Here is a 12478-nt window from a genome sequence, read left to right as displayed (position 1 = left end):
GAACAAAGTCTATCTACTGAATGAGAGGATTTATATATAAATTTGTAGTTCACAATTTATGATATTAAGTGATTACGCAGTGCTTTTCAACTGCCTCCGAACAGTCTTTTATCTAATCTCGTTTGTCGTATCTTTTCCTGGATTCTTTCATTTTTTTTTCTCTTTTTTTTTTCTTTCGACCGTGGATGCAAAATCGACGGCTTCCTTTCACGTGGACCAATAAATTGTCCCCCCTCCTTTGGTCGAATTCGATTCCACGTACCGAATGTCACAGATATATTCCTGTAAAATTAATCGACCGTCCTTCCAGCCGATACCTCGATTTTCCACGCCTGGCTCGAAATTTGGCGAGGAATCGAGCCGATTTTTATTTCTTTTTAGATCACTGTTTCAATCACTGTACACCCGTGGAGATAATTTTTCATCCTATGAAAACTTGGATGAAATTTACCTCTTCTTGTATATAAATATATATTTAATGTTATCATCGATTTGTATAGTTTTGATTTAATTTTTTATTCAATATTTGAAAGCAAATTCGGATCGGTTAAATATAATTTGTGAATTACACGTGAACTATAATTAATTACTCAAAATCACGATTAACCAAGTGTTAATATATGTAATACACGTAACCAATAATATATATACCGTGCAACACAGCTGTATATTTTCCGTGAATAATGTTCAGGTGAGGGCAAATATACCTAAGGCGTGCACAGTTATGCATCGAAGTTTAGCCAATGTGTGCATTGTCCATTCATATCGTTTCGCCTACGTTTGTAACACGCGTATAATAATGCTCAAACATCATTTCGTTGCTTGCGCCGATAAATACACGAATAATCCCTATTAATAGCGCGAAGAAGCTTGCATAACATTGTGTAACTGTTTCTGCATTGGCAGAAAATAGATTAAACACATACCTCTTATTTAACCTCATCGACTACCCCAATCTATCAAACGATAATAAATATTCCAAATCGTGAGTACATTCTCTCAACGTCTAATCGTTCCTCTACGTATCTTTCTTCTCCTCATTATCCTTCATCAAACAAAAAGTATATAACATTCGTCCAAATAACGAAGGCTCGTTTAAAACGAGTTAAAAAGAAAGGATACGTTGAAGAAAGATACGAAGATGGAATTCTTTATTATTTCTCGAATAGAGATGTCAATGATGGTTGGTCACATTCTGTATGCTAATTATGCAGCAACAACGGGTGGTCCCGATTAACCGCATCGTTTTAGACTTAGCCAAATGCTTCGAAAAGTGATTAGGATTCGATGCTGTATATATATATATCGGTAATCTAATACAATCCGGAGGCTAATTCAATTTATATATATCGGCCAACTCGCTAAACGCGAGATAAGGCTTATCGGGAAAGGGCGACGGTTTATTACGTTTATCTGGATTTCGTCTGGCCGCCATTCGAATATGAACGTTCGATTGAAAATTCAGGGGAGATGGACGAAATCGTGCGTAACTTGTCCTTGTTGCATTTACCACATTTTTTTTTCGTAATAGCAATATTTTAAATTCCTTTCTTAATTTTTGTACAAACTTGTAATTTATTTTGAGAAATAAAAGATTGGAGGAAGAATAGATTTGATGAGATTAGAAATAGTAACTAAGATAGATAGTTGAGTGATTATGGTGTACAATAGTATAAAAGTGGAATATATTGATATTTTCTTCCAATACCAATATTCGAAATAAAAATCGATGCAATTGCAGCAGGAATTTTTATCTTTGAATGGGACACTTTTAATTAGCTTGCCTCAAATTCTTTTTCCTTCCAAGATGTTAAATAAATTTAGGGTGTATATATATTTAAAATACAACTCGATAATCTCAGTTGTTCTTTCAGAATATGGAGAGTACTCGATGTTTGTCGAAGCAAGACTTCCTTGATTCTGAGGAATTCGAGTTTCCATTTTATCCAAATGAATTGTCTTTTTGAACAATGAAAACGATTCGGTCCAGAATTGAAACTCAACGCGATTGAAGGCAATAAACTTGGATTTCGAAAAAGGAAGATGGCTGGTTCGAACAAATTACTTTATAGATTAAATTTGAAATAAAATATTCAAACATTTCTTCTTTTAACTCTTCGTTTCCTCGATCTCGATTTTTTCGAATAGAACGATACGAATAGAATTATAATGATGATAATTTTTTATTTTTAAAAAGAGAATATTAAAGAGAATATATATATATATATATCGCGATTGAAATTCAACAATACGATCCCTACGAATCACTTATGCAATCTGGAAGTGTATATATAATCAATGTACTTGTTGCACAGTCGATATTTTTTTGGTCGCTGCTTGAGGAGTGATTGATCGGTGCAAGCGTGTAATTGATGGTTTTTTAAGAGACGTTCACCCGGTAATACATTCAATCTGACGATCTCTCGATAATCGAGACATTCGGAAAGCAAGCTTGTTAAATCCCTTGAAAAATTTCGAAAGAACGAATAATATATCCTTTCTTAAGAAACTTAACCCATCGCTCTTTAAACGATTATTTTTAATATTCACGTTTGATTTTTATAACATATATATCTTTTTTTTTAAAAATAATACATTCAATTTTACTTCGCCTTAATGTCGAGGCTTAATAATCTCTCGAACGTTGAACACGCGAGACGCGTGTCAAAACTTCGAAACTTTGGCTAATTTTCTTACTTCTCAAACTGTACCTCGTAAAAAAACCTTTTGTAACAATGTTTTTATCAATTTATCGCGAAATTTCCCGCGAGTCGCAACCAATTTGCCCGCAAATAGTGTATAATTTTATTTATTTCCCAAAGTTAATCGAAGTCCGGCCGTAAGGAACGAACGAGATTGCTCGATAAATCGCGTATTAGACACGAAAGTCGAGCCACTAAAATCGCTCACGCGAAACGGATCGCTAAATTTATGCCTTGCACTTCTCTGGTTCATTGACTCTCGTCCCTTGATCACGAAAACCTTCTTCCTTGCTGGATATTAAATCCATCGAGTATTATAACGATTAATGCTAAACACCTTCTGAGAATCTTAAATTTTTATTATTGAATTAAAAAAAAAAACAGACACAATGGATAAGATTCTTCTTCCCAGAAGAAGAAATATAAATTTATAGGTTTAAAATTAAAAATGATCGAGTTAAAAGAGTTTAAAAGAGTTGATAAAAAAAAAAAAAGAAAAAGTTTTAACGAGATAATAATCGTCGAATAAAAACGGATCGTTTTATCAAACGGAAAAAGCAGAGATAGAGTTGGAACAAATACAGATGTATTTCCATGTTTGATTATCGATATTTCACCGTCCATCACGCGTCACGCGTTTTCAAAAGTGAAGTACTCGGCAAGAAGAGAGCAACTAAACAACCAGTTAAAATGGATGCAAATATTCCACCGCCACCCTCCCTTTCCACTTGTACGATACTCTCTCTCTCTACCCGCCAATATTTTAGAATAATATAACGCCATTTTTTTTTTCCTTCCCCCCCTCTCCATTCCTTCTCATTTCCTTCCTCGATTCAATCCTTCAATCGGCGACACGATATCGAGAAGTGGACACTTCGTTCGTATGCAAACATTGTAAAACAAGAGATCCGCTTTAAAGCTAAGTCCGCAAACGCTTCGGTTTAAAGTGACGTCTTCACTTTTTCTCAAATCCGTATATCTCGTATAAACTCGAGGGAAACCTTTTCAAACCTTTTCTCCCTTTTCCAAGCAACATTCATCACAAGTAACATTTCGAAAGTAAATGTAAAATATTTTACATTTAAAATCGACAAAGTTAAGATTATTTTTTTTTTTTCTTTCGTTGTTTCATATATTTACGAAGAAATATATTCTAATAAGGTAAATGATAAATTTGAGTCGATTGAAAATTGGATCGTAAAGTGGCGCCCTATGAATCGTCTATTCGATGTAATAGTCGGAATTAGATTCGAATATGTATAAATCGTGGATTCGGTAAACAGATACATTGGATTCGTAGTGTGATTGGGAAACATGATCGAGAAGATCGGTAATTCAACAGAATGGTTGGGTAAATATTTGCAGCGGCGTAAAGCTTTGTTAAAATTCGGCGATAAATTTCAAATCATTAATCAGAGAATGAGATAGAGAGGGTATTGTAAACGGTATAAATATTTATTCTTTTTCCATAGGAATAAAATTTTGAAAGAGAGGAATCACCATGGGGTTTCGAAAACGGATTCTTTTTCTCGTTTATCGATTCGCTGGGTAGGTGTATTTTGAAAAATCCTCTCGAATATTCATTGGATTTAAATTTAAAGAAAAAGAGAAGAAAGAAAGAAAGAAAGAAAGAAAAAATAATCGAGTTCGATTTGCATACACGAAACCGACGACGAATCAAATTGGAGGGATAAAATTAAACGAAAGTGTTTGTAGCGGAAAAGTTAGATAGGAAAACTTATCCGATCCTGAAGAAATAAGTTTTTTAAGGTTATAAATCTTAAGGAAACTCGGTTTGTATCAAGTTTCGACCAAGTATCGATGGTTACTTTTTAATAAACAATCTCGAAAATTCGAGAATAAATCTTTTAATTATCGATTAAAAAAGGGAAAAAAAGGGAGAAATAAAATTTACAGCTAAAATAATATAATGCGATAAAAAAAAAGTCATACTTTCAAAGAGACACGTGTCAGTTGTAACTAAATGATTAAATGGCTTAAACATTATTATTAATTCATAGTACTACAGAGAATAATATAATTAAGTATGAAAAATTGTGAAAAGTGCATTCGAGGTAGAGTTAAAAGCTTTATATATATGAAAAAATGGTGCAAAGATTTCGAGAATGGTACGAGAAAATTTTTACAAATATCCCCGAAATTACCTTGATCGAAAAGAAATGAAAAATCGAAAGCGACAATTTATCCGTCCTTCTTGATAATTCAAAATGGATCGAAATAATTTTAAAACATATACGAATACGATCAATTTTATCACAGAAATTCCCCGCCGTAAAAAAAAACTATTTCCAAATCGCTAACAAAAGAATATCCCTTTAAAAATAACTTCCAATTTTTTTCTTTTTTATCATTATCGTAAAATTTTTAAAGCAAACGATACTAAAAAAACTTCAATTACGAACGATAAAAAAAAAACAATTCCTCCACACATATATTCCTTCGTACCCTCGATAATAAATCAACGATGAGACGATATTAATAATATTTTATCGTTTAAATAAAAAAACAATTACTTACTGACTAATAATCTCGTACCCGTACGAGAATGCTCCATTCTCTATCCGACCAAAACGCACCACGTACAACAACAAAACTCGAACTTCCCAACACTCGAATCCACCCCCTCGAACCTTGCCACCCCTTTGATCTCCATCGAGGGAACTCGGTATCATTCGAAAGGGAAGGGGGTGGGGGGGAAGCCTTCCCTCCTCCTCCTCCTCCTCCTCCCTCTACCTCATCCCTCCGAAACTCATTCACCAAAATTCTATCTCATCTATCCCGTCCCACATCCCCTGGGATGGAGGAGAGCCGCATAGCCGTGGAGCCAGCGTCCCGCCGTCGGCGTTCGGCCGCGAAAAACCGGAGCTCGATGACGCTGGTCGAGATGCAAGAGGCGAGCGAGCGAGCGAGCGAGCGAGTAACCAACCCCCGACGCTGATGCTGGCGGATGTCGAGGAGAAGGAGGAGGCTGCGGAGAAGGGTGGTGGTGGTAGCGACGGTGGCGGTGGTGGTGGTGGTGGTAGTCGGCGTGCGTCATCGTCCGGGCCGGCGTGTGTGAACGTACCTTAAAAGCGGGTGAATGGGTGCTGTATTTTCACGTAAGAGAGAGAGGCCGGGCGAAGGAGGAGGGGATGTTGGCCTGGTTTCATTGAACCTGCACCAGCACCGCCACCGCCGTACACCTCGGCCGGCCGCAGCACAACCTCCTCCCCCTTGTTCGCAGTGCAGAGAGATAGAGAGAGAGAGAAAAGAGAAAGAGAGAGGTCGGTGGGGTGGCTGGGGTGAGGCTATGCATAGCCCGCGACGTCTATATATAGGTCGTGCTTTCTATAAATAGAACTCAGACCGCCCCCACCAGGCTACCACCGACCGAGAGGGAAACGCGTGCACACATACACACACGTACATGCACGTATACATATATATATATATACATACGGTGGAAGATGTAACCCGAAAGAGGGGAAATAAAAATTGGGAGAGGAACAAAAGGAGGATGAAAGGGAGGAAGATGACGGCGAATTTCCGGGGAAACGTGACGGCAATTTGGCGGCGAAATGTGTGATGGCCCTCGTCTCGTCTCGTCTCGTTTTGCCCGTCGGGATGGAAAAAGGAAACGGGCCACGCGAGCCGTGGCCACGAGGGTTGCTGTAAAACTTTACGGCTAAATATACTGGATGCCTTTCGCCCAGCCACCCCTTTTCATCCATCGGCTCACCCCTTCCTCGTTGGTGACGTGGAAGGTACTACTCCTCACTGCGGATCGACTTCGCTGCGCCGCGAAATACTCTTTTTTTCTTTTCTTTTCTTTTCTTCTTGCTTGCTCTCGCCCCTGCGCGCATTAATGAGCCCTCTCTCTCTCTCTTTCTTTCGAGGATCCGTTTTTCCTCCCCCTGTGTTTTTCTAGGGGAACGCTCGAGCAGTGTCCGGACGGCAATCCCCGTTTGAGCCCCGTGTGTCTCTTCTCGGGTTGAATACGTCCACCTCTTTTCATTGATAATGGACCCCTTAGAAGGAGAAGAGGAGCGGAAAGGTTGCCGCGATTATCGCTCGGCCAATTCTTCGGGGGATGATTGAGATCTTGGGTGATGATCTCGCGTTGCCTCGATGAATTGCCGCCATTGTGGTATTTTTTTCTTTTTCTTTTTCTCCTTTGACGATCCTCTTTTCCTCTTCAGAGGATTCCAATTTATAGTTATGATTTGTATCGATACGTTCTACTTAGAGATATTTTTTTTTTTATAAGTTTTAATTTAAAATGATGAAGATTAAATTTAATAAAATCAAGAAACTGTAACTTTTTTTTTCGTATTCGTACGTCATTTGTGAGAAAATTTCATAATACGTCCGTAACTTCCAATAACGAGTAATTGAAATGGAGGGGAAAAAAAAAAAAATAGGATATCGGGAACAATTTTGGCCCGCACGTTTTCTTGGAACTGCAATCAAAACCAATCCGGGCAAAAACGGATCCCATCGGTGCCCATCAATTCGTTTATTAACGGCAATAGCGCGTCGCTAAATCGACGATCAAAGTATCAAAGCGGCGTGGCCCGAAAAATGACCGGGACACGGTATTTTCACGATCCAATTCGAACACGCGTCACAAATTCATATTAAAAGCGGTCCGCGCTCGAAGCTGGCGCCGAAACCGTTCATCAAATAATGTGCTTCGTTAAAGTTACGCTGTTTATATCCGCCAACTAATCCGATTTTTCTTCCCCTCCCTCTCCCGTTCTTTCGACGAGATATATTTGCATTGAAATTCAGATAATTAACGTGGAGATGATCCACGCAATGTCCAAGCGTTCGAATCCAAAGAAGGATTTAAAGATTGAATTCCAGTTGTATTAACAAAAATAGTAGATAAATAGAGATATAAACTGTTATAAAGAAATAAGATTGCAAGTTTCTTCTTTCTCTAATTCCACGTATTATAATATATAAATGTATCTTAGATCCTCCATGTTTATTATCATCCCCTTAAATAATACGTTTGTGAGAATTGTTTGCCAACACATGACGATTTCAAAGGATATTTTAATAAATACGGTTCGCAAAAATTTGGCATATAATTGGATTTATCTCTTCTTTCTCGGGAATGAAAGAAAAGTCCATCGCCGGGGGCTATTTCGTTCGATTTCGTTGCAAAAGGGAATTGCGTTAAAGAAACAAAAGGAATTTGCGAACCGTGCTCGAGAAATCCGTATCCATCGTTGATTTTTTCCACCGTTCCATGAATTATTATTATTCAATTTTATCGAATCGATTATACAACTTTTAACTTTCGAACGAGCTCGTTTCGATTTTGGCTCGAAGAACGCGAACAATGTTGATTGCACGAAGTGTTGGGCGAAGAAACCAATTAATCCCCGAAAGTAGGCGCGACTGTTCCCTCGTTCCAGGGATTTCGGTATTTCCCCCTCTTGGATAATTGAATTTTCATTGAATAAGCGCGGAATCGCAGACTCATTCATCGACGAGATTAATTAATTAAGAAAAATAATACGATCGTTGTTTCGACGGATAGGAAAATTGTTGGAAAATCATTGAGTATACGAGCAATAGACGGTAATAAAAGTGAGAAGATTTCTTAAAAAATTGAACGAGGAATTGTTCTTTTTTTTTTTTAAATTATTTTTATTTGAGACGAAGATGGAAAAGATTTTTTCGTTTGTGGTTTTTTTTTTAAAATTATTTTTATTTGAGACGAAGATGGAAAAGATTTTCTCGTTTGTGGTTTTATTTAGGTGAGAATCCGGTTTGAAAATTGATCGAGTGCACGTGCACTCGGCTACCTCGTGACCGACACACTCGGTGTAGAAAGCTGTCTGCTAAAAGAGTCGATGACTTCTGCATATTTCAAACTCGATTTTCTAGAAAACGAGATCCCAGTCGAATTTTATTCCACATTTTTGGATTATCCTTGCCCGAGTAGAACAACTTTCTACTCGGTTTTAGTTCCAGTTTGTGGCCGAGATTTATCCGAGTAAATACTTTATCCGAATCCTTAAAGTCAATCTCTCTCTCTCTTTCTCTTTCAAAATAAAACTTCAAACGAGGAAAATCTGTACAGCACATTTTTTATTCATTCTTAATTATTCTTCGATATTCTTTTATCAAATGGTGCTGCTTTTTTTATTCATACATTCAAGAAATTTTAATTTTTTTTAACAAGTCAAGAAGAGAAAGATTATGGATTTTTAAGTCGGAAAATTTTTTTACTTCCAAATAAAGTAAAAAAATATCGACTTGGCAAAAGGATTATTGAAAATTGACAAAAATAACGAGTAATAGTTTATGTTTAAATTCGCAAATCAATCGGGATTACGAGAAATTTATGTTTATTTGTTCGAGTAAGTTGTTGTGCACGCGTGAAATGATTTAAAAGATTTGCAGAGGCAGAAAGGGAACATCTGTGCGATATAATACTCAATAATAAGTCGAGGATTTTTTCGAAACATAATTTCACGTGAAAAGTTTTATTAAAACAGATTTGACGAATTATAATTTATATTTCGTTAGAAATTGAAATGATAAATTGGAATAGATTCATATTTCCATCAGAATTTCTATTTTCGTTCTCGTAGTCATGTATAATTTGATAAATTTCTAATTAAAATTATTAGAGATCACGAGAATCGACGAAGAAAATTTTCATTTTCATAAAATGTAAGACGGGAAGAGAAAAGTTAATTAACAGACACTGTCGTTCATCGACATTTTTATAAAAATATCCTGTATAAACGACACGTTTAACTTTTCATCAGACTCGCGTCGAGTCTTAAATTACAAAAATTTTTGTTCCACTCGAATCTAATTTATCAACATGGCAACTATTTTGCTTATAATTTTCTACGAATATTGATTGAATATAACAATTATATTCAATCAATCGAAATCAATAAATCGATAAACTTTCTAAACACATGTTTCTTTCAATCGTTCTCTTTAAAAATATATCGAAATGTGCATTTTCTCTCGTTCCTCCACTTCTAATGATCTTCTAATTAAAAACTTTTCACTGTCCTAGAGGAAACGTCTCTCTATCGAATTAATTAATAAAAATTCAACAATTTATATTAGCAACGTGGTTAACCAATACCAGAGAGAAGAGAAATAGGCGGCGAATTTTAATTAATCGGGGGAAAAAATAGCGTTACGAGCAGCGCGAATTGATCGTTACCAATTAGCGGGGCGCAAATTCGCGTGGCACGACGACTTGAAACAAAAGTGCGCTCTCGGTTTAATCGGAACAAGAGCCTCCTCCTTCTTCGGGAATTTGAATTTTTAATTAAAAGCTTAAATTGAGACAAAAACACCTCGGATTTCGATCATCGTTTTCAAGTTTGTCACTTTGCCCAACATTTATTAACGAATTTTCGTTCGTTCATCTCTTCAACTTACGTTAATTAAAGGATGATAAACATCGATCAGAAGAGTAGATCCTACCTGAAACAGAGAGGGAATCGTTTAAAATAATCGATTCGATTCGTTTCTTATTATTAATAAGACACTTGCAATTGTCCAGATGTATAATCTACAAATTGAATTTGCTTGCAATATCGAACGAATTAGGAAATCAGATAATGAAAAAGAAATGATCTCTTTCTTAAACAATTAATTAATAAACATATTTCACTCGTGGAAATTTCTCAATAATTTTATCAATAATTTTCTTCTTCGTAGATTCATAATATTAAAATTGTAAAGAATTTTGGAGCAAAATTTTTTATCATCAAGCACACGTCGAAGTGAATGAAAGGAATTTTCGTTGCACCCTGGTTCAGCCAAAAATCGTATTAGACTTTAGTAAAAAAAAAAAAAAAAAGGGGATTACCAGCCACCAGTGAAGAATGGCGCTCGTCACATATCATCCCGAGCGACCCCCAGGCTGGAGACTGTTCCAGGGTGTGGTAAATAATAGCAAGGATGACGGAGAGCAAGCGCCTCGATGGCGTTATCGCGATCAAACGCCAGTAACAAACTACCGTCGTCGGTTCTTTACCAAGAAAGAAACTTGACTGCAACGCGAGAAAATTGAAAATCGATCGATGAAGCTGGCCACTTACTTGGCAAGGTTACTTTTTCAAACAAACACGTTTGGAAAGGAAAGAATGTTGAAATTATCTCTCTCTCGATTGGATCAATTTAAATTTGGCGCGTTTTTATCACATTTAATTCTTAACACCAGATTTAATTCTTTTAATAATCTCTTCGCCCCTCTCAATTAATCCCATCGATGTCTCGTCAGAGAAGTTTCTCACACTTCGCCTTTCAAATTCCTACCTTTTGCCGCCACTTACTACCAGTTACCATTGTATCAATTTTATCATACGAGCTGAACGAGCAAGCCTGTAAAAGCACCCCCTAAGAGCACTTCTAAAAGCATCTCTTTACCCGGATCGATATCTCCGTTAAGGATCCTGATTTCATCTTCTTCCGTTCGACTTCTAAAGTATCTCGAACGTGATGGTAGTGGGATCTCGGAGAAAATTCGCAACAAAATGATTAGGATAGAGTTGTTGGAACGATTCGTCTCTGTGGTGGCGAGGAAAGGACAGTGGAGTGGCTCAATAACATTGGCAGCACACTTATATATGTGCTCGACTCGTTCTACTCGACGAAAATATTAGGCTCGTGTACGTGGACGCCTGTATCAACCAACAATTTAACGTATTGATCAACAAAGAAGCAATAAATAGAGGCACCACGGGACAAGCCGTGAGCCTGATTGAACTTTACTCCTCGCTCATGCTTTATAAATAGATGATATCTTTTTCTCTTCCCTCTCTCTTTACCTATCTCTTCGATTTATTTCTCCTCGAAGACGAACGATGTCAAGGTAGTATTTTGCCTCGATTTAATGGAACATGATGTTTGTTATATTTTTGTGAATTCGAAAGATTTTTTCTTTTTGGTGTATATTTTATTAATGGATTGATATTGGATTATAATTAAACGTGTCTTGTTTTCTGGTATAAATTTACTCGTAGATAAATATTTTAAATAGACAGAAAAAAAAATTAAAAATTTTATATAGAATTTTCGAGTTAATGCGTACTGTGTGCAAATGTTTCACGTTCTTCTATTATTATGCTTTATTACTGTTGCTAAACATAATTATAATCTTGCAAACGCAGGTAGAAACACCGTTCGTTGCACAATTTGCATTAATTAGAAAGTTCAGCTACTGATGAACGTGTTTTAGATATGGTAGACAGGTGGAAAATAGGGGAATGCTTTTATTGATCTTGAAAGAGGAAACGTTTTTTTCAAGTTTCATTTTATTTTCAAGTTTATATTTCAATTCTCTCTCTCTCTCTCTTGCCTCTTTCATATAAGTTTGAAAGTGAAAGTTCCGATATTTTTAATTTGACATTTTGTTTTTAATCGATTAAATGAAGCGTAAGATCGCGTAAGTGGAGCTTGAAAGGTTCAAAAGTTTCCAATCCAACCTTTGGTAATTTTTTTAAATGATTTAATACGCGAGAAACCTCCCCTCTCGTCTATTACTCGAATTTATTGTATCCTTGCAACGTTATAAAAATATTTAGCGAAAAGTGAGAGGATACGAATATAGGTTCAGACCTTTTTTTTTTCTCTCTCCTCCCCGATTCCTCCACTTCAGCTACGTATATTTTCGAAAATATATTTCGATTCATTATTCAACTTTTTCTGAGAGATGTCGCGGGGCTCGTGCACGCCGAATGAGAGACTCGAAATACGACTCAAACACGGGAATATTCCCAGCG

The 12478-nt window shown here is 36.5% G+C and overlaps 1 protein-coding gene across 3 annotated transcripts in view; it reads right to left on the bottom strand.

Moving 5' to 3' along the window:
• LOC411036 (two pore potassium channel protein sup-9) overlaps window positions 1–12478 on the bottom strand; it is a 116620-nt gene that overhangs the window by 41136 nt on the left and 63006 nt on the right. The window contains exon 1 of one of the 3 annotated variants that reach the window (XM_016911933.2): window positions 10131–10151. The exons of 1 other annotated variant lie outside the window; for it this stretch is intronic. The gene's annotated coding sequence lies outside the window, so the exon portion shown is untranslated. Of the gene's footprint in view, window positions 1–5240; window positions 5606–10130; window positions 10152–12478 lie in introns of those variants that run through there. One more of the 3 variants, XM_006562719.3, reaches the window with a different exon arrangement.

Source organism: Apis mellifera, linkage group LG4 (genome assembly GCF_003254395.2).
Source record: "Apis mellifera strain DH4 linkage group LG4, Amel_HAv3.1, whole genome shotgun sequence".
NCBI classification, from domain to species: Eukaryota; Metazoa; Arthropoda; class Insecta; order Hymenoptera; family Apidae; genus Apis; species Apis mellifera.
This window is presented reverse-complemented; position numbering and strand designations above follow the sequence as displayed.